This window comes from Monodelphis domestica, chromosome 8 (assembly GCF_027887165.1).
Source record: "Monodelphis domestica isolate mMonDom1 chromosome 8, mMonDom1.pri, whole genome shotgun sequence".
Classification (NCBI taxonomy): Eukaryota; Metazoa; Chordata; class Mammalia; order Didelphimorphia; family Didelphidae; genus Monodelphis; species Monodelphis domestica.
In genome coordinates, this window is record NC_077234.1 from 82,306,915 (window position 1) to 82,333,667 (window position 26,753).

The window sequence follows — 26,753 nt, forward strand, 5'->3', positions numbered from 1 at the left end:
TAAATAGCTAGGTAACCAGAAGTTGATATAATTTCAAAGACAAGTATTCCAATCAACATTATTATATCTGTATTTAGATTTTACAGCAGATTTTTATTTTTTTTATCAATTATATGTAATTTTAAACATTTTTTTAAATTTTGTGTTCTAAATTCTTTCCCTCCCTACATCCCCTCCTTGAGTTGGTAAGCAATTTGATATAGATTATACATGTGCAGTCATGCAAAACAGTTCCACATTAGCCTTGTTGCAAAAGAAAACACAGTCCTCCTCACTAAAACCCCAAGAATAATAAAAAAAAAGTATGTGTCAATTTGCATTCAGATTCCATCAGTTTTGTCTCTGGAGGTGGATAGCATTTTTCATTTTATATCCTTTGGAATTGTTTTAGATCATTGTATTGCTGAGAACAGCTAAGTCATTCACACTTGATCATCATAGGTTTTCAGTTTTTATGAAACAACTATGAAGATTATGACTAATCCCTTCACTTAACCCATGGGAGTGGGAGAAGGATTTTTTTTTAGGACATTCTTCTGAAATTATTTAGTCTTTTTGTAAAAAATAAGATACTTATATTTGTTTCAATTGGTCCAAATGCTTAATTTTTCCAAAAAATATTGACTTTTCCTGAATTATTTGTAAATTACACTAGATATGTAATGAAAAGGACAAAGAGCTAAAAGAAATATTCAAATATCTGAGTCAAGCTTTTCATTTATACATTTATACATTCCTATCAAAAACTTATTTTCAAACATTATTATTTATCATATAGAACAGTTGATCTAATTTTGAAATGAGTTTTCTATATAAAAGGAAATACTCAAAGAAAAGGTGGGAATATTCTAACTACAAATTGTACTCTGGGCTTTGCTTCTGGTTACTAAACTGAAGAAAATCATTGTTGCTTCTAACTGGCCTTCTAAAATAGGATTTACATAACTGATTACCTGTTTAATTAAGTGATCATTTCATTCCCATCTGTGTGCTCAAATGAAAATATTTCTTGAGCAGGAACTGCCTGTCCATATTTGGCAACATGTTTTTGTTTTAGTAATGCCCTGGCTGAAACTCAGGATTTGTTATGTTCCTCTCTCTGTGATGCCCTTGACATCTTTTAATTGATATGTCTTCCAAAATGATGCTATATCCTAGGAAAACCTAAACTACTATAGCCCTGGGCTACAGATATATGATATATGATGCTATATCCTAGGAAAACCTAAACTACTATTGCCTTGGGCTACTGATATATGGGCTTACTGAGATGTTGGAAAACCTCTCCAGAAACAAAAATTGGGGGGACCTTCCTGGGATGATAGAGGATTCTTAGGTTAGGCTGTTCACAGACATTAAGGAAAATTCATAGCATCTTCCTCAACAATTTTGGATGCCAGGCATGGTAGGCAAAAAGGTAAATGTGAGATGTGAGCAAATGAGCACATAGATTGGAGAGCTGGGCATGTAGGAGAAAATGACTGAAGTTAAAATCTGACCAAACTATGCTATGGAAATTACTCAACTAAGTGCATCCAATGTCAACTTTTTTAATGCCTTTCTAGAGTTTAAATCTTAAATTACTTTGTTTAGAAACACCCCTTTCATATTGATTTAACATCTTGTATAGGGAGAAAGTGGTATATAAATCCCTGTTACAGCCTTCTCTATGTCTTGTTCGACTGTATTTCCATATTAATTTGTTGTTAATGTTGTTCAGTCATTTTCCAATCATGTCTGACTATTGCTGACCCATTTGAGGCTTTCATGGCAAAGATACTGGAGTAGTTTGCCATTTCCTTCTCCTTTTACACATGAAGAATTCAGGCAAACATGGTTAAATGACTTGCCCAGGTTTACATAGCCAGTGAATGTCTGAGGCTAGATTTGAATTCAGGTCTTCCTGACTGCGGGGCTGGCTCTCTATCCACTGTGCCACTTAGCTGCACCTATTGCTTGATACTTCTAATAAAGCACCTGGTCATTTACAATTTCATCTAAGTCCCTTAACCCGTGGTTTAAAATAAAGAGAGGAAAAGCTTTCCATCCCAGATGAGATGTCTCTGATTTGACTACATGGTAGGGTCTAAACAGATGGAAAAACAGTGTCTTTAATTTTGCTGATTTCTGAGAATATTCCACAGTATAGCCACAACACTCTCTTGGAACCTTGAGAGGAAGAGGAATAACCAGATGGGGCAGTAATGGAAAGGGTTGGAGGCTGGTGTTGTGTCCCTGGAGGAAGACTGCCCCTTATTAACTCTCTCTCTCTATTCGAGGTCATATAGACAGGTTTGAGAAAGACAGTGAGATGAAGTTGAGCAGAGACAGAAAAAGGATGTGGGAAAGGAACGCTTGTCATGTATTATTATCCTTATAGTCCATTAGCCCAGGGGATCTGCATCACACTCAAGGAATGGCTTGTCCTTCAATGAAACTGTTTCCCCATAAACCCCATTGAAAGGTTCACCAAAAGGCAAATGAGGGTTTTCTTCTGGTTCTGTAAAGTGTCAGTTATCTTTCATTCTTATTATATAACTCAGTCCAGTTTTTTTTTGTTTGTTTCCAGCCCTCCATTTCTCTGAGGACATGTCTAGATTGATATAATTCATTTTCTCTATTTATATGACTCATTGGACAAGGATCTCACTTTTATTTTGAAATTTTTATTTAATTAGTCAATTTAGAACATTATCCCTTGGTTACAAGAATCATATGAGAATCTCACTTTTAAAACACCAATAGATGATCAGTCAACTGCTTCCTAGGTGACAAATAGTACACTACTTGTTAGTGTTATAAATAAAAAAAAATTAAAATCATTTCTGCCATCCAGGAAATTATATCCTCATGGGAGAAACAACATGTACATATATAGGCATGTACACATAAAAGGTAACCCTACAGGTGAAAGCATTAGTACCTGGAGGGTCTAGCAAAGACCTCCTTTAGAAGACGACCCCTGAGCTGGGGACAGATTAAAGGAAACCAGGTATTCCAAGAAGCCAAAGTAATAAGGAAGAGCATTATAGGCATTATAGACAAAAAGCCAAAGACAGGAAAATGGTATCAGCAACAGCTGGTCATATTTGTAGAGCAAAAAATGCTATCCGTTTTAGAACCCATTACTTCTAAACTCCTCACCATCATGCTACTATCAGTGCAGAGTTAGAAGGTGGGAACACAGGACTGGGGACCATTTGGTATATTTTGTATTTTTTTTTTCATGGCTTACCAAAGTGAAATGATTTATTAGCAAGTGGCCATGTGCTTGGTGATGAACCTCCCCACGCTGAGCTAGGATTATTCTCAGAAAGCACAGTCCATTGCTAAGACCATATTGTTGGTATTATGATTTTCATAACATGTAAACCTTCATTCTTTCATTTTTATTCATGTTTTTAAAATCTATCCTTTGATTCTTTCTCCCTGGGAAGTGGTCAGCCAGGAGGAGCCAAGCAACCATGTTAATAACAGCAGCTACTAAATTAAAATTCCAATAAGAAAAGGCTCCCGTTGTGATTCCCTTGTACTCTGGAAGAAAAATTTAATGCATTGCTCTCAGAAATATGGCTGAAATGCTGCAGTACTATGTAATGTCTGCTTAAACATGAGATTCAGACTTTTAAGCTTTATTAACATCTCTAAGGCTTTTATTCCATGTATGCTACAAAGCTTTGATTTCTGACTAAAGAGGAAACATTGAAAGATTTTTTTTTTGTCCATAAGGACATTTTATATGATGCATGTAGATAAGTAAATAGAAAGTAATCTTAGCTATGTTTTTTCAAGAATTTTGTCCTTAGCCTCTTCTTAAATCTGACAAAGAATCGTGCTATCTGCAAAGGGAAGTTTGATATAATAGAAGGAGCCTTAGTTAGAAGCCTGGTGACTGCGTTATATCCATGGCTCTGACACTAATTATCTGCATCCTTGGGCAAGTCATTGTTTACTTCTTTGCCATATGTAGGCTGCTTCATCCATTTATGAATGGCTCAATCAATAATAATTTATTGAGCATCTTGCAATATGCACCATACCATAGCTTGCAGAAACAGATATGAAATAGTCCCTCCCTCAGAGAGCTTCCATTCTAGCAGGGCATTTGGTTCCTTCAACAAACCTATCATGGAGGGATAGTTCATATTATACCTATTTTCTATGTTCAAGATGATGGCAAATTAAAGACTATGACATCAAACAAGACTTCTGAGTCCAATTCTAGGATTTTACCATGAATGAATGGTAATTGATTCATTAATTACAATAATGATTGACATTTAAATAAGTATTTTAAGGTTTGTAAAGTATTTGGCATTTGATACATGTCATATGACCTTCACTACAATCCAGTAAGGCAAGCACCACAGGCATTATTATCCTTGTATTTATTCTAGAATGCAAAACTGAGGCTCTAGCCACACAACTAATATGCATTAAGTGGTCAGGTCAGGTTTAAATCAAGGTCTCTCCTGACTCCAAAAGGTAAGACCTCTTTACTACACACTATCTCCAGAATATTAACAATATTCCTCTGCTTTTAGATGGAAGGAATGTAATTTGTTTGGAAGTAAAATTTTTCTGAATGTGTCTTCAGTTGAAAGAAAAAAGTAACAAATCAGTCCTGAAGACTATTCACGTGGATATCTTCTACATGATTCCAGTACATTGAGCTCAGATAATTTGGTTAGAGTACCAGTCCAAAAATCCTACATTTATGAGACATTTGAAAAATATGAAAGTCAAATGGAAAGTCTGCTAATTTGTAACTTCAAATGACAAGCTGTTTTTCAATCACAGTCTTTTTTACTGGAAAATATGTTTTTCAGAGCTGCTAACTTTAAACTACAAGATGAAATCAAAAGCCTCCTGAAGATTCAGGGGATATTCATGTTTGGCTTTATTTCTTGGTTTGTTAGAATGCCATTTTCTTCTTAAGGTTGTCAGATGCATTATAGTTACTCTTCCAGTTTAGGTGGTGGCTATTTATGCTAGGTAACAGGAAGAATTCCAGTTCATTTACTTTGCTATCTGTATGACTCTGGGCAATATAGAATGCTAAGAAAAGCTATGATCAGGTAAATTCTTTGTTTTTAATTGTCAAATCTAGGCAAATAGAGCAAGTTCAGGGCAATTAAAATCCCACTTGCTGCAAGAAGCCTTTCCCAGATCTCTTAATTCTAGTACCTTCCTCTTGTTGCTTATTTCCAATTTATCTTTTATTATAGAATTTATTTGTATACAGTAGTTTGCATTGTCTCCCTTATTAGATACTGAGCACCTTGACATCTGGACAGACTTTTTGCCTTGTTTTATATGTTTAATACTTATCATAGTGCCTGGCACATTGTAGGTATTTGAAAAATGTTTTTTGACTGACCAACTAAAACTTCAATACATAAGAAAGAGAAAAACCCATATAAGACACTTAGTAATTTCAAAAAGTAATGTTTTCTCCTTCAGAAAACAATCTTTCAAATTCCTTCTGCTGAAATACTCTATATACATCTTCATCCTCATAGAAAAAAGAAGAAAATGTTTTCCACATATGCCATCAAAAGAATGTGATGTTTTTATTACTACAATATTAAATGATCAGTTATATATTATATAAAAAACTTAATGTGCAAGGAATTATATGAGCTTTAATAACAATAATCTGTATAATGTTAGTATGGAAACCAATTAGCAATAGTCATAGGCCATGAAATCACCCTCCTCTCATTCTAAATCCCAGCTTTCTATCACTCATGAAAAGAATTCTCCCATATTTTGAATTTCTAATAACCAATTATGTGTTTTGTGTTATCTTCAGTTTAATTATGGATTAAATTAGAAAAAAATTACCCACCTCTGTTTCAGTTGGAAGTCACAGGAGACCTTGGATCAGATTAATAAAATCTAGAAGAAAACAACAACAAAAAAATCCCATGTTAATTACATTAGCTGAAGAAAAAATATTCGAACATCCATAATCAACATTTAACTTAGATAAACAATAAAGAGTAGCCATACAATTTCTGAAAATAGGATTATTATATCACAAGGGTATCACTATCCTTCTTATAATGCAGGTTACCAATTTCAGAGGTTTACTCAATTTTTCACTGTCCCTCACTTCCCTCATCTAGCGAACGGCCAAGTGGTATGTATTCTACCTCCACAACACCTCTCACATCCATCCCCTTCTCATCATTCCAAGGGCAACTACCTTAGGTTGTTCAAGCCCTTATCGTCCTTCATCTGGATTATTGATTAACCGGTACTACCTTGCCTTTCCCCTCTCTAACCCATCCTCCATAGACCCATCAAAGTGATCTTCCTATGTTACAGTTGGGACCATATCACAAGCCTGCTCAAGAGTCTTTGGTGGCTCATTATTGGCTCTGGGACAAAATACAAACTCAACTAGAAATTTAAAGTGCTTTAAAAATCCATTGCAGCCTACAATTCCACTCACCTTATGTTCTAGGCAAAATAGCTGACTTGTTGTACTCTGAACTCAGGATTACATTTCCCACCTCTGTATCTCTACATGACTGTTCCCTTTGTCTAGAATATACTTCCTCCTCACTTCTGCCTTTTCAAAACTGGCTTCTTTCAAGGCTTCATTCAGGAAATCCCTTCTCTTTGAAGCCTTTCACCATTCACCAAGAAGTTATTTGTCCTTAATCTCCCCTCGAATTTTCTTGCAGATACAGTTAAAATTTATTTTTATTTTTTAATTTTCATTAATTCTTTATTTTTTAAATTAGTTAATTTAAAATTTAATAATAATAATAAAATTAAAATAAAATAAAAATTAAAAAATTTTAATTTAATTAATTAATTGATTAATGATTTATTTCCCCAGTGGAACGTAAGCTCCTTGAGAGTCAGGATTTTGTCACTCTTATGTTTCCTTAGCAGATAGTTTGATGGTATAAAGGATACAGTACTGGACCTGAAGTAAGAAAGATCTGAGTTCAAATGCCAACGCAAGTGCTTATGTGACCCTAACAAACACAGTGCTCAGAAAATAGTAAGTGCTATACAAATATTTATGCTCTTCTCTCTACAAAACATTTATAAAATGCTCATTAAATGTTTAATGAAAGAGGGATAGCTTCATCACTTCTGGGAAATAAATGGTTCAACTTTACAAAGTAAAAATGTTATAAAGAATGACAAAATGCAAAGGGATCCTGAAAAATCATTCAGTCCAATTATAATTTGACAGATGAGAAAAACAAATCTCAGACAGATTAACTTATTTGCTCAAAGTCTCAGAGTAAATTAATGACAAAATAAGGCCTAAAATGTAGGGATTTTGAATCCATGTATTTATTCATTTGGTAGTTTTAGGGACATAGTGCTTCCATGCTCATATTCTTTCCAGACTTCATTAAAAAATCTACAGCCTATACCTAAAATTAGATTTGTTTTAATTGTCTCTTTCCATATATATATATATATATATTTATATAATGCTTTTAAATAAAATCAGCCCTAATGCTTGTGCTCTAACATGCCAACCAAAAGATAAATGTTCTTAGTAATTCTCTACTTAGTGGATTAGCATTTTTCTTAAAAGAAGTTTGGACTTTAAAACATAAAAGCTGGCAGATTTTTGAATCTTTAATCTGCTCTGAGTACATTCATAGACTTGTGTGTGTGTGTGTGTGTGTGTGTGTGTGTGTGTGTGTGTTTTCACACTACCACTGACCCTGAGATGGTCAATGTTTAATCTGGATTGACAAATCTCCTTTAATAGATCTAAAGTCAGATATCAGCCTCCATCAAGAAAATCTAAGCAGCCTATTAATCTCCATTAGCATTTTATGGTTTAAAATGGATCACTACATTTTACTGAGGAACACTGGCATGTGCAACATTTATTTTTCCTTATACTTCACAAACCTATCCACCACCCATATACACACACATAAACATCCTTACTGTGGAAATTTGGTATGCCCTTTTGTTGGCTGGCAGACAGAGGCAACATACATGCATGTATCACTGAAATCTTTAATCTGATATGAGAAAAACATTTAAAATAATTTATCATTACAAGAAATCCCTAATTTAAAGAGATTGCCTTGTCTATTAGTCAGATTGATATTTAGAAATTGTAGTCTATTTGCCAATATTAAAAAAGGAGCTATAAAAATCATGTTTAGGTTCCAAGGCTAGCTCATAAAAAGTCTTCTTTACCAAGGAATGGTTAGAACATTGCACGTTTTCAATGACAAACTAAAGAAATACATTCAAAGAGCCTATTGTTGGCAGTAGTTCTGTATTTCCAAAACCATTTTGAATTTAATGGTTTTTCTTTTCCATAATGCAGCTATATCATGATTACAAATCTACATTATCAGCTATAACTCATACCTCTTTTGGTTACACAAACAGAATGAAGGAGGAAGAAAAGGAAAAGAGATAGCCAGAAAGACAAGGGGAAAGAAAGAAACAGAAAAAATATTTTCCTCAAGTGACAACATGAGTTGTGAGAAAAAGAGGAAGAAAGATGTAGATTAATGAATTATAATTGTACATGTAAAAAGAAATTGAATGTATAGAATTAAATGAGTGGTGAGTTGTGAAGAGTTATTTACATGCGTTGTCTCTACTCTCTCCTAAAACCTATTGTATTCTGTTCTCTCTGAAGTTATTAATAACCTTTTTTTTTTAAACCCCTACCTTCCATCTTGGAGTCAATACTGCGTATTGGCTCCAAGGCAGAAGAGTGGTAAGGGCTAGGCAATGGGGGTCAAGTGACTTGCCCAGGGTCACACAGCTGGGAAGTGTCTGAGGCCAGATTTTGAACCTAGGACCTCCCGTCTCTAGGCCTGACTCTCAATCCACTAAGCTACCCAGCTGCCCCCAGTTATTAATAACCTTTTAATTGTGAAATCTAATGGCTTTTTCTCAGGTGTTCTTGATCTCTCTGTGGTATCTGACACTATTGACTACAAGCCATTCCTGAATATTCTCTTCTCTTTCAGTTTTCCTAGCACACAGCTTTCTCTTGGGTCTCTTTTTCCTCATCTGACCATTTATCTTCTTTGCTGAATCATTCATTTTTTTAAAACCCCTAATAAACTTTTAATTAGAATTTTTTCTTTTTGTGTTTTGTGTCTTTTTTTTAAACAGGACAAGTGACAAATTACATCAAACATCTGAATGCCTCAAATGTCTAGATTATCATACACATTCCCATCTGTCTTGCAGGAAAGGATATTGGTCAGCTTAAACAATTGAGGATAAAATATGCTGCATAATAGTACATATTATAATAATAAATGTACAACGTTTACGTGAAATATATTTTAGAATTAAAGGAAAGATGCATTGGCATCAAAAGGTGACCTTTTAAAATGCCACAACTATTTTTACATTCATTCTTGCAACAAGTCACAAGATGAGGTCACTAAGCTCAAGTTAATAAATCGCTATGATGCACATAAAATAAAGCAAGATCAGTTACTTTATATATTATATATTTATATTTTCACACTTTAGCATGTTACACTCATTAGCTATGAGTTTACCCCAAAGCTCTATCCTGAGCCCTCTTCTCTTTCCCATTTATTACCTTTCACTCAGTAGTTTCATTAACTGTAATCTTCAATTATCACTTATATGTAGTTTCTTTCCACATCTATATCCAGTTCTAGCCTGACCTCCACTCCTGCATCACTAATTAATTGCCCTTAGGAGGATAGTTCAAATTGGATGCCATATTAAAATGAATATGTCTGAAACAGACCTTATTGTCTTTACCCCAAAAACCTGTCTCTTCTGAACTTTTCTATTTCAGCCCAGAATACCACGATCCTTCCAGCCACTCAAATTCACAATCTTGTGTCATCTTTAGCTCCTTCACTATGTACCACTTGACCCACATAGCCAACCAGTTGCCAAATATTGTAATTTCTTTCTCTTCAACATATTTGGTATACTTCCTCTCCTCTCCATTCATATATATACAGTTCTAGTTCAGGCACTCATCTCCTTTCCACCTAGATGATTAAAGCAACCTTTAATCATCTTTAAAGTATATTAAAGTAACTGAGCTCCTTGTCTTAAATTCCAAACCATCCTCTAAAGAGTTCCCATCATTTCCTAAAACATGGATCTGAACATGTCATTCTCCTTTTAATAAATCTGGTGGCTCCCTATTTTCTCAAGTGTAAAATATAGACTTGTCCTCTGAGCATGTAATACTCTTCACAGACTTGTCCTATCCTATGTTTTTAATCTTTGTAGATAATTCTCCTTTCCACATCCTCTGTAGTTCAGCTCCACAGGCCTACTTTCTGCTCCTCACATACAATGCTGCATCTGTTATCTCTGGGTTCTTCAACTAACTAATGTCCATTCTGGAATACTTTCTATCCTCATTTGGGTCTTTTGGCTTTCTTTAAGACTCAGCTGAAGTGTTAATTTATGTAGATGATCTTTTCTGTAGATCCTTTCACTTCCCTTCTCAGATTGCATTGTATCATCTATGTATCTATGTATTTATGTAAACATCTATATATGTATTTTTATGTATGTGTAAAAATTAAATCTCAATAATGAAAATGTTATATTTTAGGAGGTTTACTAATGATCATTAGAAATCAAGGAATAAAGAGGATACAAAATAAAGACCACGAGCCCATGGCTGATCAGCCTGGTTCAAACACCAGCCTTACCACCACCAAGCTTGGGACAGGAAGTAAAGAGGCGGGACCCTCCACATGCCAGCCTAATATCCTCTGTCAACAGGAAGTACACAATGACAGGAAGTCAGTGGTCTCCTGGGAAATGTAGTTCTTTTTTGGGGGGGGTAACAGATTTTCAATTATACATATGTATGTATCTTTCTATCTATCTATCTATCATCTATCTAATGCATATACCTATTTGTGTACAGCCTATCTTTCCTGTTATAATGTAAGTTCCAGAAGTGCAGAAAACATCTTCACTTTTTCTTGATATCACTAGCACCTAATAGTGTACCTGCTACATAATGTATAAATTCTTGTTGATTGACAATATTCTTAACCTCAATTTCATCATCTATAAAGGGGGGATTCAGACTAGATCAGTGATCTCTAAAGCAGGGGCCCCCATATCCTCAAGAAGCTGTGGCATGACCTTAAAGGGTGAATGATCAACCAGTTGTTGAGTAGGAAGTTACCAAATTTTGTTCCTACCTCCACACTCTCTTTTCCATCTGTTCCCTTCTCTGTACCCACACAGCTACCACTCTAGTTGAGGGCTTCATTATCTCTTGCCAGGATGATTACAATAGCCTTCTAATTAGCCTCCTGCTTCGTCTTTCCCCTCTCTAGGCCATTCTCTACAGAACAGCCAAAGTGATTTTTGCAAAGCACAAGTCTGACCATATCTCTCTGCTACTCACCAAATACCATATATTCTCTGTTGATGACATTATCAAATATTATTTCATGTTGATTTATCATTTTTAATTTAAATGTTGAATATTTGTGATATATATAATTCATAACATTTATATATGACTTATAAGCTTATATATGCTTAATTTACATAATTTATAAATTTGTTTTTCAAATTATAATTATTTTGATCTTATTTATAAATGATAAATTTATAATTTGTTTACATAATTTATAAATATACATATATTGGAGATGAAAGTTCATTTTTCCTTTGCTTTTAAAGTTATATGATAAAGTTTAGAGATCATTGGTGTAGATGACCTCTGAGCTCCCTTTAAACTTTGAAACTATGTCTGAGACTTTTTATTGGTCTCCAGAGAAGAGCTTGCTCCCAGGAGAACCTCTTTCCTTTCAGTGAACTCAGTGTGGAGTCTTAGTTTGTTTTCTTCAGTCTGGATATAAAATTTTACTTCTTTAAATTTTACAAACTGTCCTCACAAGTGAAGTTCATTACAATAAACTTGGAAGAGTGTCAGGGTTCCAAGTCAGAGAGCTAAAAAACACCTCCCTCTCCCCCTGCCCTCAAATCTATCTAGGGCTTTTGTGCTACACAAGGTCCTTTGTCTGATATAAGAATTCCATAGGCTGGTATAAATCTAGTGTTTGAATATAAGGAAGGATCTGTTCTAGCGAGAGGATAGACTAAACATTTTTGTTATAACAGAAATTATTGACAACATCAATCTATTACATCACATTCAAGAATAGCATGGCCAAAAGCAAATGATCTCTTCCTCATGTAATAATTCAAGCAACACAAAGTCAATTAGCAGTCTGATAGTTCTATATAGATCCATTCATTTTGATTGCCTACTATAATGGGGATTGAAACTCTACAATTCTTGCTAAGACCACTTTGGTACAATAATGAAAATAAGTATAATTCATTTTGTAAGTATTCTTTTTAAATGGAAAAATTTCCCCACAATTCTATTCAGATACCCAAATCCATGCCCATAATCAAAACAGGCAGCTCTGAAGTATATCAAAGTCTGGTTGCTATTAAGTGTGATGTTATTTTCTTTATAAAATTATGCTGTGCTTGGAGGGACAGTAGAGTCTGAGTGGCAAAGCAGATAGACAGCTGGGCTTGGTGTTAGAAAAACAAAGAGTTCCAGTCATGTCCCCAATAGTTATATAACTGTTTGACCTTAGGCAAGTCAACCTCTCAATAACCCAGGCAACTCTGACTAGATTAGAGAAGGTTGTTTGGTTTTTTTGTTTGTTTGTTTAAAGATAGAGGAATATCAGAAGTTCCCAGGATTAAAGTCAAGCTCCAAAAAATTGAAAAGAAATTGTTGACCTGTATGATCCTGGGTAAGACACTTCCATCTACACCTCTTCACATTCTCAGCTAAGAAGACTTCTCCAGCAGCCTTCTCTCCTTGGACGATGATCATACCCCTCTCTTTGGATTACTGAGTTTCCCCCCACCCTGAAATTTCATTTTAGAAAATGACCAAGGCAGCCATGCTCATTGCTTATTTAGCTCTTCTCCTGACTCTCCAGCCTTTTCATACTGTACCACAAAGTTATCTTTTCTGCTTCCTGACTTTCCAGTTCACTTTTGTGTTGTCTTCCCTCATTAGAACGCAGGCTCTTAGAGGGCAGGGACAGCTCTTTTTGCTCATATTTGTATTCCCAGAAATTAGCAGACCCGGTGGCATACCACAAGCACTTAGTAGGTGCTTTACCTATCTATCTAGGTCTCAATGTCATCAGTAAAAGAAAAGGCTTGGACTAGATGAGCTCTAAGAGTCCTTCCAACTCTAACGTTATAATGCCACGATCCATTAAAGTACTATATAAATAAATATCAGCTATTCCTATTACCCCAAGCTCTTTGTCATAGACAAAATAGCTTTATTTCATTTTTACACATCATGTAAACCATATCAAAATTTGAAAATTAATTAAAAACTAAATCAAATCTGGCACAAATGTGAGCTCCATGACAACTAGCCAGTAAAGTAGAAAGAATAGAGAGTGACCAGAGATAGGCTTCACATTGCTTTATCAAATCAATGGAAACCAGGCAACATGTTTCCATATTAAGATGATAATAAGAAATGTCCATCTTTGGTACTTCTTCCATTTATTAAAGGCATTTACTGGAAATAAAATTCTAAAAGAAAAGAAGTCCCTTTCTGTTTTTGTGAGCTCAAAGGCCAAGAGTAGTTGTGTTACTTTTCTTTTATTTTAGAAGGTACTTCCAGATGCAGTACCAGGAACAGCTGCTATGCAAATAGCACTGTGTGGTGTTGGTGTTGTGTTTTTTTTTTCCTTAGCTAAGTTATTAATCAAAGAAAAGGTCCAGAAACACTAGAGATTTAGGTTGCCCTCAGGCTCTTTCTACACAGTGAACATCTGTCATTTCAAACACATAGGTCAAGACTTTTGTGCTCCTTTCTTGACAATACCTTAAACATAAATCTAAATAGATTTCATTCAGTAGAAAGGCCCTCCTGCTTGGGGGCAGCTTAATACAGCAGCATATCTAAATTGCCATCATTTGATCTCCTGTCCTGTCACTTGCTTTTCTTCCCACTAAAGAGCCAAAAAAAAAAATTAGAAAAGAAGATATCTAGTAAATTCCTGCAAAATTTTCCTTGATTCTTTCATTCAAAAAAGGATTACATGTCTATATGTTAGTAGGATAATGGAAATATATAAATACCTCCACTGTGCATAGGTTGTTATTGGCTTTTATACTTTACAGGAAAAAAAAATCAGGAGCCTAGAAAAGACTAATACATATTTATTTTCTTAAATCACTGGGAGAAAATTCAGCAGAAAAATGTACAGTTCACAATTTTGGCCTATTAAATGGATTTTCTTGATTCTTTTTCCTTCCCTTAAAATTACAATTAAATTGTTCAACAACAGCTGGATTATCAGATTAAAGATAAATGTGTGCAATATCATTACCCAAGATGATAAAAGCATAAAGCGCAGATATCCAATTTTAGTTTAAAACAACAAAAGTTTCTATTTTGCTGAGTGTGATATCTAATTTATTGCCTTTTTCCTGCTTGTATGAGAATAGTAGCTCTTGAAAAAGCAGAAAATAAGAGTTTCTTATACCTTCATTAAAGTAGTCTTTTAAGTCTTTTATAAGGCTTGAAAGTTTGATCAGTACCCATCCCAAAGGTTAAACACAGTGTTGGGAAAAATCTAGGGAAGTCAGTTTAGCTTTCTCAATGTAGCACTGGTCCTATTCCCTGTGCACTTACTTAGCAAGCTGGGTAGACTTAGCAAACTGCTATAAGGATCCTTCTTAAGTGAGCTTTCATAATGCTCTTAAGGGGTAAGTTTAAATCCAGAGTACTGAAGTTTGGAATTAGCTTGGCAATGGGACTTTGGGCAAGTTACTTACCTCTTTGGGCCTCAGGTCCCTCTGTAATAGGAGTTTTGACTAACTAGATGATCACAAAGATTCTTTCCAACTATAAATTCATGCTTTTATTAATGCTTCTGGCTTTTGTAAGAACTTTAGAAACTTAGAAATTAATCTCATGGTGGATTCATTGACAAAGCAGTGGAAAAACTGATGGAATTGGAGTCAAGAGACCTGGCTTTTAAATTTGTGTTTGAACCTTACAGACAGCATGCCCAGTGGGCCAGTCTATTCTCTCTTGGCCTCAGTTTTCTCCTTTGCAAAATGAAAAGGTTAGTTTAGATGAACACAAATATCTTTTCTACATCTAAGATCTAGGAACCTATAATTATTGACTGCTGGTAGCCTGGCATATATCCACTACAAGTAGCCCATATTCCTTAAAATAAAATATTGTTTGATTTTCTTCCAATCCCACTGCAATAACATTATAGGGTCTGAAGATATCTATGTTCAATGACACCAGACAGGGCCTCTATTCCATAGAATTCATGATTTTTAATGATACAACATAACAGCTATGACAATTGCTTAAATTGAATGTGGAGGCTAGAAGAATAAATGTTCATTATGAAGAAGTTACTAATTGACTAATATGCTACACAACAAGAAAACATTACCATGCAATGCAGTAATTGGTATTAAAAGTGTTTAGCCACTGACAATCTCTGAGTGTCATAGGGCAAACATAATACTCTTAAGTACTCTAATACCACTTAAAATCAATTCTGCTTTCATAATACAATGTTCTACCAAAGGAATGAGATGTTATATATAACTTTGGCATCTTTGATTTTCTTTTTCCTCATTCCAGAATTCCATTGTTGGATAGAGGAGAGCAAGACCTGTGATTTCATTGATATAGAAAACTTTGGATGAAGAAACTCCTGCCAATTCATATTAATGCCTTCTATGGAATTTAAAGCTTTACACCATGACCAAATATAAGCCTCTATAATTTAATATTTCTATTTTTTATTTCTTTTTTAAGTGACTGGTTTTTCCTAACCATAGATGTCCTAGAGAATACTTCTAACTAGTCACCTTTAAATTTATTCATCTAGAAAAAGTGACAAATTATAAATAGCAATCCCATTCTTTAGGAATGTTACCAAAAACAATAGACTAACATATATATTGGAAGGGAAATAAATCTATCCGGTGGTTTCTAATGATACTTCCTAATGTAAAAAGGAATTCTGTATTCCTTTTTTTAATTAATAGGGGACCTGGAGGTCCTCTTACCATAGAGATGTGTAGAAATTAAACAACCCACAGGAAGAAGAAACCAAAGAGACAGGAAGGAGAAACCATAGAGACAGGAAGTAAAGGAGAGAAGGGTATAAAAAAAGCACCAGTGTCAGTTGGTCTGGGTGGCAGTTGCTGACAGGGCTGGCAGTTGCAGGGAAGCTGGCTGCTGGGCGTGAGTTGGTCCTTGGGAGTTGGTTGCTGGTGGGTTGGTGATTAGTTGGTGGTTGGGTAGTCTCCCTGGTGAACTGAGCTGAAGGGTAATCAGCAGGAATTTCTCTAACAGTGTTATAGGCAGATATAGGCACCTTTTGGTAATAATTTTGGGTAGTTATAGGATAACTAGTATAGATATTAGGAAATTTTCTTTCTCCGCCTCTTTCCTATATTTCTCTCCTTTACTATATTCATTTTACTATATTTTTTACTATCTCTATTTTATTTAAACTAAATTATTAATTGTTAAAAGCTGCTAGAAGTTTTCTTTTCTCTAGCTTAAAGGGATAATATTAATTTACAAGTCTACTGTATTCTCATTAAAACTTAAATTATTAAAGCTGCTCTCTTATTTTGTCAAAACTCCTAATTTAACCCTTACACTAATGATACGAGTAAAACTTTATTAAAACCTTTCAAGATCTTCTCTAAAGGGTCTTATAGATCAGTCTTGCATGACATTTCTAATATGAATTCTGTAATTACGCTGCTAACAACTGAACAATGTGTTGGCTAGAAGGAAATACAACTTGAGGCAGATTAGTATGTGAATGAGAATAGTATAAGGTGACTGATAAAATTAGTCATTCAACAAACATCTATTAAGTGCTTACTATGTGCCAGGATCTGCTAAGTGTTGTGAATACAAATGAAGGTAGAAATAATCCCCTTGCCCTCAAGGAGCTTATACAGTGATGGTGAAGAAAACCTATTAATAACTTTCTCTCTCTCTCTCTCTCTCTCTCTCTCTCTCTCTCTCTCTCTCTCTCTCTCTCTCTCTCTCTCTCTCTCTCTCTCTCTCTCTCTCTTTCTCTCTTTCTGTATATATGGTGGAAGGCAATCTCAGACAGAGAGGCACAAAGTAGCTGGAGGGATGGGAAAGCCTTTTGAAGGAGAAAGGATTTGGGCTGGGTCTGGACAGAAATTAGGGCAACTAAAGAGACAGTGAGTTGTAAGTGGGGAGATACACCTGGCATGGAGACAGGCAGTGTAAACATATGGAGTTAGGGAATGGAGTTTTGGTTTGATATTGAAACAACAAGGTCAGTATTGCTGTATCTCAGAGTGTTTAGGGTGTAGTAACATGTAAGATAGGAAAGGTAGGAGGTGAAGCAGATTGTGACTTTAGTGATAAACAGACGACTTCATACTTGATTCTGAAAAATGAAAAGAAATCACAAAAACTCTTTCAGTGAAAGTAGAAGGAAGGAGAAAACAAGAATATTGACATGATCAGATCTTGGATTTAGGAAAACTACTTTGTTTACTAAGTGGAGGATAACACCATCCTCCTTGCTGTTCCTTACACAAAGATGCTCCATTTCCCAACTTGAGACATTTTCAGTGTCAATTCCCCATGCTTAGAATGCTCTACCTCTTGGCTTCTCTGGCTATTTTCAAGTCCCAGATAAAATCTCACCTTCTAAAGGTCTGTTACTAACTTCTCTAAATGCTAATACTACCTTTCTTTTGTTGATTATTTCCAATTTATGACATATTTAGCTTTTTTTTGGTATATTATTTGCATGTGAATTCCTTGAGAGCAGAGACTATCCTTTGCCTTTATTTCTATCCCCAGGGTTTATTATAGCGTCTAGATCATTAAAGGGGCTTAATAAATGTTTATGGACTTACTAACATGAGGCCATAGGAGCTCATCACATGAGGAGGTTACATGCATTGTTAGACCTTCAAGTTAGAAAAATCACTTTGGCAGCTAAGTAGAAGATAAATTTGAAAGGGAAAAGACATGAATTTGGGAAACCACTTGGAAGACTACTCAGATAGTCCAACAAAGAGGTTATCTTTTGAGTTATGTAGAGAACTGAAGTAGATTTTCAGAATTCTGAAAAACAATCTATTTTAACCCAAATGTTTTATTTTCAGGTTTAAAATTTAAATCAAATAATTTTATATTGACAATAAATAACAAATCAATTGCTGTGCTAAGTAGATTTCATTGGACATAGTTGCTGTTTGGTTTTTAAACTCAGAGGAACACATCATAACTTTCAAAAGGAAATATAAATTTAAAATTAAGATTGACTAAAACTTTATTCCTAATGAAGGCACCTTGCTACTATAGTCTAAAATTTTAATCTATTTGATGTCAGTAACAGGTATGTTGACTTTCTTATATTGCATCAGAGTGTAATACCAGAAGCAATACTTTCTTACAATCAAATATTTTCCTATCACACCTTATTATGGCACTTCAAGAATTTCAGACTTACTTAGATGACAATTCCTTCCACAAACTATATCTTAGTAGACTGACTGCTCCTTAGCAAAGGACTTACTGTAATTAAAAAAAGAAGAAAAAATAACCAGATGGCCAACCCTCTGATCATTGACTTCTGCTAACTTACATAAGTATGTCTTCTAACAATTGACACACAGCCCATTGCCTAACCCATAGACAAGTAGTTTGTACTCCCTGCATAGACTTCCAGAATTCAGGGTCATTTTTATATTATGATGAGGTACTGAGTAGAACCTTAACTAAACCAGTAATTCAACAACCAGTTCAACAGTGTAGATAGTCCTTTCACTCATGCAGATTTTAACCTCTCCATCTCTACTGTCAAGGATAATGTTATCTCATTGAGGTTTGGCATTCAAAGGCATGTGTAGCTGTAGTAAATCTTCATATAATGAAGTGTGAATGTTTCCTGAAAGCTCCAATTTCCTTCAGTTGTACCAGCTCATTGGTCACACTAAGAAGAAGAAAAGCTAGGCATTCCAGACATTTCTGGGACATAGGAGAACTCAGACTCCAAATTGCTCTCGTCTGTGGATCCAGATAAATTTGTCGCCTGCTCTTGCATGTGCTTTAATTCCAACAGAAAAGAGTAATTTTGAAAGACTGTAGATCCCATATACAAAGTGTTTGACTTTGGATCCAGGTAACATTAGGTTTCATTCAACCTGGTAATTCCTATTGAATTTCATCTTTGAAATAGAAGGGAATAAATGTACAAGGCAAAAGTAAAGGAAATAAAAATATAGGTCAGCAATCTCTGTGCAACTTGCATAACACAATGTCAGTTCTGACTTCTGGAAAAAACAGGTGTTATGGGGTTCAGATGTGTACCCCTAGGGTTTGGGAAGAATACCTTTTGCAAAATGCAAGACTCCAAAACTTAGCTTAAAAACAAAAAGAGAAATTTATTAATTTAGAAAGTAATGTTGAGAATGGCCAGGAGGATAGCAAGGTGGGACAGCAAGATGGGGAGCAGTTCCTTGGGAGGACAGCATGGATGGAAAGGCTGTTCCCCCAGACCAGGGAACAAACAGATGTCTGATAGGATCGAGGTATGGCCTTGAGGTGCATCTTTCTGTCCATCTTAAATCTAGAGGGTGATCAAAGGAAGATAGTCATCTCAGGACCCTAGAGGTGCATTTGGTGTTTTTAGGCTCAGAGTCATGAGGATGTAAGGGAACAAGGGAGTTTCCCTGATAATAGGTCACCTGGGTTTCTGGGGGTACAATGCCCATGTCAATAGGTACCATCAACATTTAACATTTCTTTTTTTTTTAAACCCTTACCTTCTGTCTTGGAGTCAATACTGTGTATTGGCTCCAAGGCAGAAGAGTGGTAAGGGCTAGGCAATGGGGGTCAAGTGACTTGCCCAGGGTCACACAGCTAGGAAGTGACTGAGGCCGGATTTGAACCTAGGACCTCCCGTCTCTAGTTCTGGCTCTCAATCCACTGAGCTACCCAGCTGCCCCCTACATTTAACATTTCTAAGAGTCAGAAAATATTAATGATGGAAAAAGGGTTTCTGGGCGTACAATTCCCACGTCAATAGGTACCATCAACATTTAACATTTCTAAGAGTCAGAAAATATTAATGATGGAAAAAGACCTGTTAGTAAATTTGTAGTCAAATTCCTTCTCCGACCCAGATATTCTTTTTTTTGTCATAATTGACAAAAAAAAATTGTCCAGAATAATACATTAAACTTATTTAGCTGTTTATTTTCCCCTTATTATTTACTTTCTTATTTGGGCAGTCCCCAATTTACAAATAGGTTATACTCTAAAAGTCCTTCTGTAAGGAGTTTAATAGAAACAATGTTATAAACAGTAGATGTTTCCAGGCTAACCCACAAAAGTCTATTTAATCTACAGTGAAAATGAAATAGAATCATTTCTAAAATAGTATAGTATGTCAGCTATAGTGTGGGTTAAATAGGGTTTTTTTTTCCTGTGGGCTGGCCTGGAAATTCAACCATCATTTGTAGTATTGTTTGTTGAGGAAACTGATTCCAAGTTGGAATTTGGGAGGCTGAGAACAAGTCCCTATCCCCTGCAGCTGCAGTGGCTACTTGCCAGCTACCAAGAAAGGAATCCCCCCACCCCACAGTCACTCACCACCTGGTGAGAAGGGAATCCTTTCCTCCCATGCTCCTATGCTCCTACTTATCAAAATAGCCATTTGCTGCCCAGTTAAAAAAGCAAAATACAGGTCAGAGAATGCTCTTCTTTCTGAGACTAGAGGCAAAGGTTGGTAGAAAGGAGAAACCAATATAGGGCTCGACTACCTGACCCTATGGACAAAATACTTGTGAGCTGGATTTTGTGGGGGAAAAACAACAACTTCTGAAACAGGTGGACAACAGAAACAGAAACAAATGACATTTTAGAATCGTTGTAGCTTCATAAAAGAAATGCTACCTAAAGGCATATTTAAGGAAAGAGTGAGTCATGGACTTTATTAATATGAAAAGAAAGATAATTTATATTCTCCTTAGGATAAGCATTTTTGTTTTCCCATAAGTATTAAAAAAAAAGTGTCTGTGCAAGCCTAATTGAGACTTTCAGGCTATCACATATACAAGCTAATAAACTGGAGGAATTGGCTTTACTCTCTTGCACACTTAATGAGACAAAGGAGAATAACCTATAGCAATTCAAGTCCATTGAAAGGAACATTTGTTGAGTGCCTATACTTCACAACACTGGGTCCTTTTGCCTGAGGGCAAAAGAAAGTCAAGCTAAAAGAAAGGTCCTTGCTCTCAAGAAGCATCCTTTCTTTTTAAAGTTAGGCAGTCAATTAGCATTTTTTGAGAACCTGCTATGTGCCAGGTAGTGTGCTAAAAGTTGAAGGAATCAAAAATATAGAACATAGTCTCCACTCTCAAGTTAATCATCTAAAATAGCTTTGTGTAAACAAAATATATATGCATAAATACATATTTTATGTATAATTTCACATCTATATATGCATGTATAATAAACAGTCAGTGAAAATATAGGTCATCAGGAGATGGAATGCTTAGTGTGAGGAACAGGAAGTACATGAGGGCAGTATAAGGTGTAAGAAGACTAGAAAGGTAGGTTATGCAGGGCTTCGAAAGCCAAACAGAAGATTTTATATATAATATAGGTATAATATATATATATATATATATATATATAGAGAGAGAGAGAGAGAGAGAGAGATTTGGTTATGATAGGAAGTCACTGGAATTTATAGAATAAGGAGTGACATTTAGGAAGGTTACTTTGACAACTGAGTGGAGGATGGACTTGAGTGGAAAAAGTCTTGATGTTGAAAAACAGATTAGAACACTATTATAATAGTCAAGGCATGAAGTGAGAAAGGTCTGCACCAGTTATAATGGTGTCCAATCTGATAAGGGAGCATATATGAGGGATGTTATGAAGGTAAAAATCAATTAAAGTTGGCAACATACTGGAAGACATTTCTCAACTGGTAGTCCAATTAAGTGTTAACAAACTGGTGATTTAATTTACAGGAAGTCTGTAAATCTTAACCAGAGTTCTGTATCCATTAATTTAACAAATGACTTAATCCATTTAAAGAAAGTGGGCACCATAATTTACATTTTCATTGGCTGGCTACTTGTCATATGGGGATTAAAAAGAAAGATTTCATTTTTTAGCTCAATTCAATTCAACAAATGTTTACTGATTGGTTGTTTTTTTTTTTATTGAAGAGGATTTATTTTTACAAGGTCTAGTTCCATCCCTAACACCTGTCATTGATAAAATTTGTTTTACAAGTGAGTTATGGATAGGAACAGCTACACAACAGTAGTCACAGAAACTCTGCCAAATGTGCCTGTGGACAGGGCAGTGCCCTTTGCTGTCAGGTGGAACACCTTATCCCATCTTAGTGGCAATAGTATTGTTCTAGTAGCACCTGGCAGTATGAATATCAAGAGCACAGTAACCATGCACACTCTCCAGCAGCTAATGAGTCTCAATAGGCCTTTCTTTCTCAATAATGAGCAACTCTTTGGCCACTTTTGGTTTTGTATGTCTGAGTCACCCTTCACTCCACACAATTACTATTGTGCTTCCATCTGTCTACATTTCAATGTACCTTTGAGAACATAGAGAGCAGCTTCAAGCATTTTAATAAGATTTCTTTTTTCTTTTTTGCCAGAAAGGAGCTGAGTCAATTAAAAAAGGGAGAAAAAATAAAGTAGATGGCTGGGAGGCATTAATGACTTTCTAACCTAGCCACAAATCTCAAAGTTTCTGAAAGTACAGAGAGAATGGCTACAAGACATGTGACCTTTCTTAATGGTATCTATGCCTCAATTAAACTTACTTATAAAGGGGAACAGAGGTTTGGTTTTTTTGTCCAATTGCACTAGAACTACTTCAAATAAGCTGTTATACTTTTGATCTCTGCCAACAGTGAATTGTAGACTACCCATAACATACCTTGTAACTGTACAGTGAAGTATGATAAAAAAAAAAAAAACCCTAGCTATTTCCTTTTCTCAGGATGTAATAAATTTATTTTAGCAATCTTCAAAACTCCCCAAATAGTTCAAAGCTCTTCTAAAAATATCAAAGCCTGGGTTTTCCCAGCATCCCTGGACAGTAGGCTGGGGGCAGAGGATCTGCTAGAGTTGTGTTCTCCCCCAGACTACAGACAGAGAGAGAGAGAGAGAGAGAGAGAGAGAGAGAGAGAGAGAGAGAGAGAGAGAGAGAGAGAGAGAGAGAGAAGCAAGTGCCCAGAGACAATAGCATTGAGCCAAGGTCATAGGGTCCAAAGTGGTACAATGAGGAACAAAGCCAAGGTCTCCTGACAGGCTGACATCCTTTGTAAGTCTCCAGAGCTGCCAGAGGATAGGGCATAATAAATCTCCTTAGACTTTACCTCCATTCAAGGTCCTGTGGTTTCTAATCTCTGCCAGCTGGCATGAAGTGCTGTTTTTTTCCACAGAATAAAGAGCCTTCTTTAATTTTCATAAAGACAAAAGGAAATTAATAAAATTTCCCCTTTCTTTAAGCTAAAAACTGACAATACATTTGGATAACCCTTCCAAAATATTATACACACATATACACACACACATTCTAGTACAGTGACAGTGCAAATCTAAGAGAATTTTAGGATAATTTTGTTTTTCACAGTATAGCCTATCATAAAGTATTATTAAAATAAAATGTAGCATAGGCATCCATTTTGAGAATAGACAAATAGGAAACAAAATAGAAAGAACTATCTCATCACTCAAAGGCTGAGAACTTTGTTAGATACTGGGACTTAGAAACAATAAATAACATTTATTCTGTCTTTGGTAGCAGTCAATTTCAAAATTTCATTTTTCATCCATTGGGAGCTCTGATTAGTTAATCTCCATGGACATCATCCTTGAACACCCTGACCTTTGGTATCCCCCACCATCTTTTTAGCTTCTTTTTGTCTTGCCCTATTAGATTGTAAACTTCTTGAAAGTAGGGACTATCTTTTTCTTATCTCTATTCCCAGTGCTTCACACAGTGAGTGGCAATAGTAGGTGCTTAATAAATGCTTAATAATTACTAACTTCTTTAAGACTGCAAACCATCAGGGTTTGTAGTGCCAAGAGCAAGTTAGCAGATTGGGATATTATCATAATAATTTTATCATTCTGGGCAGTATTAAGTACCTTTGAGTAGGGGCTTAAAGCTTATATTTTTCCCTTTCTACTCCCCTACTCTACTTTCTACTGGAAAACTGGGGATAGTATATCCATGTTCATTTCCATGTATATGAGACACTTTTCCTTGTTTTCTCTTTCATTGACTGCCCTTTTGTTGGAGTCATACAATAATAGATAATAGCTAACATTTATATAGTGCTATGTGCCAGGTACTCTGCTAAGTGCTTTACAAATATTATCTCATTAGATACTCACACCCACATTGAGTGGTAAGTGTCATTATTATTTTCATTTTACAAATGAAGAAACTGAGGTAAATAGAGGTTTAGTAACTTCCCAGGGTCACATATCTATTAAATGTCTGAAATAAAATTTGAACTCAGATATTCCTGAAGGGAACCCATGTACTCTACTCACTGTGCCACCCAGCTGGTCTGGTAAAGGAAAAACATTGGATAAAAGTTTGTGAAGTCAAGTTTAAAAAGATCCTGTCCAAAGAGTACCAAAAACCTGAATTAAGCTTTCAGGGAGCCATAGATGAGAAGGCTTGAACTTTAGCAGGACTTTCTTCAATGTGAAAGATTTTCGTGTAGCTAGGTGGTGTGGATCTGGAGTCAGAAAGATCTGAGTTCAAATGTGACTTTAAAAACTTAATAGATGTAGGATTCTGGGTAAATTATTGAACCCCCTATTTCCCTTACTTCCTTATCTGTAAGATCTCCCTGGGTCACATAGAGTCGGACATGACTGAAGTACAACAACAAAAGGATCTTTTAAAAGACAGAGATAATGTCTTTTTTCAGATGAAGATGCCTCCTTCATCAGTGTAAAAGACTTAGTTCTTAGAGGGTCTGAATCTATAATTTGGGTGTCATTATTGTCTTCTGATGTAAAATATGAATTTGAAGTGAGAGCTCACATAATGTAATTTGCCACACAATAAGATAAGAAACGCTTGAATCCTCTTAACTAGAAATTTAACTTTTTTTTTTCTGTATTAGTAATAGCAGGACAATTTCAATGATTTATTCAAAGCAGAAATATTTCACACTTAAATATTTTAGTATAACACTATTAAAACTAAAATATATATCTGATCAATTGTTTTTAGTCTAAATGTCCCTTTTGGACACTATAGTGTTGAGAAGGTACTGGGCAGCAAAGGATGGCTTCTACATATGAAATATACTAAATGGATTGGATTGCATCCCTGGAAATAATACAGAACCACTGAATTAATCAGAATGTCAATCCACTCTGTACTTAACACCCTCTACTAAGTGGTGGAAATACAAAGAAACTCAAAATAGAGACCCTGTCCTCAAGGGGCTTACAGTCTAATAGGGAAGACAACATGCAAACAAGTAGGGAGAAACAAGATATAGAGGAAAAATCAGAGATAATCAGCAGAGGGAAAGCACTGGCATTAAAGGGTATGAGGAAAGACTTCTTGCAGAATTTCAGCTTTCAGATAAGACTTGAAATAAGTGTGCATTTTTAAACAAGGTCTGTGGGGAAGAGTGGTAAGGGGTAGGTTCCAAAAAAGCCAGATGATACAGCAGTCATTTCATTGACCTGATTTGTAATGTGTTTTTAAGGAGTCCAACACAGAGAAAGGACCAGAACTGTGATCTTAAACAATGAAAGATGAGATATTCATTGACAAGAGGGTATGTCTCTGGGTTCAGCCATACAAAAATGCTTAGGATTTCCTACTAACAACTCCACTCAAAACTAACAAAAAGCTTCAATAGATACAATGCTTTGAATACAAAATAACTGGCTTGTTGAATACAGTGTGAAATCTAGGGACTTACTCTTTCTATCAAGCATTCCTCACAAGCGTTATTGATATGCTTTCAAAGATCATTTGGTGTATTTCGTTCCCAATGACATACTTCACTGAATACAAAGTTATTTTATTCCCCAATTCCCAAGATAGAAATCATACAGTCTGGGTTTATAATTACCAACCTCTCAGTTCTCCTATAATTTGTTTACCCCAATCTCCTCCCTAACACTTAGCCACATAGCATTGTATCATTTGTTCTGTCCTGGTTTCTCTCTCAAGTCAGGGTAGCATTACATTTGGAGGGAAGGAAATAGGAAGATAAACAAAAGTATATCTTTCCCCAAATTTTATGTTGAACTCTTTCTTCCTTTATTAAATAACGAGAGAATTAAACAAATACTATTATCTTTAGTAACATAGTTCTTATAAGGCCTCATAACCTCTAATTAACAAATTGCCTAAGTTATCAATTTATCCTGAATAATATGAATTACAATAATGTGATATTACAAAGAGCTTCCATGGTATATGGAACTGCTTTAAATAAGTCAAAATATCATTTTTTTGGTGCCAGCAATATTTTATTTCCTGTAGATAGTTCTGTTATTTCAATGCTAGCAAAGATTATGAGATTATCTGCAATTTTCTTGTTTATATATTGTTTGTACACAGTTATATGCATTGTTTCTCCAGCTTTGTCTTTCTTTGTACGTCTAACTGCTTAGCAGAATAG

At 35.3% G+C, this 26,753-nt stretch overlaps 1 protein-coding gene and 1 long non-coding RNA gene across 37 annotated transcripts in view; one reads left to right on the top strand and one right to left on the bottom strand.

Annotated features, from left to right (window-relative positions):
• Positions 1-26,753, bottom strand: part of MAP2 (microtubule associated protein 2) — a 352,353-nt gene that overhangs the window by 255,343 nt on the left and 70,257 nt on the right. For all 36 annotated transcript variants that reach the window (XM_007501818.3, XM_056808320.1, XM_056808318.1 and 33 more), the window contains exon 2: positions 5,852-5,901. The gene's annotated coding sequence lies outside the window, so the exon portion shown is untranslated. The remainder of the gene's footprint in view (positions 1-5,851; positions 5,902-26,753) is intronic.
• LOC103103910 (uncharacterized) overlaps positions 16,196-26,753 on the top strand; it is a 34,020-nt gene continuing 23,462 nt past the window's right edge. Inside the window, exon 1 of the long non-coding RNA XR_008914210.1 lies at positions 16,196-16,273. This is a non-coding gene — a long non-coding RNA (uncharacterized LOC103103910). The remainder of the gene's footprint in view (positions 16,274-26,753) is intronic.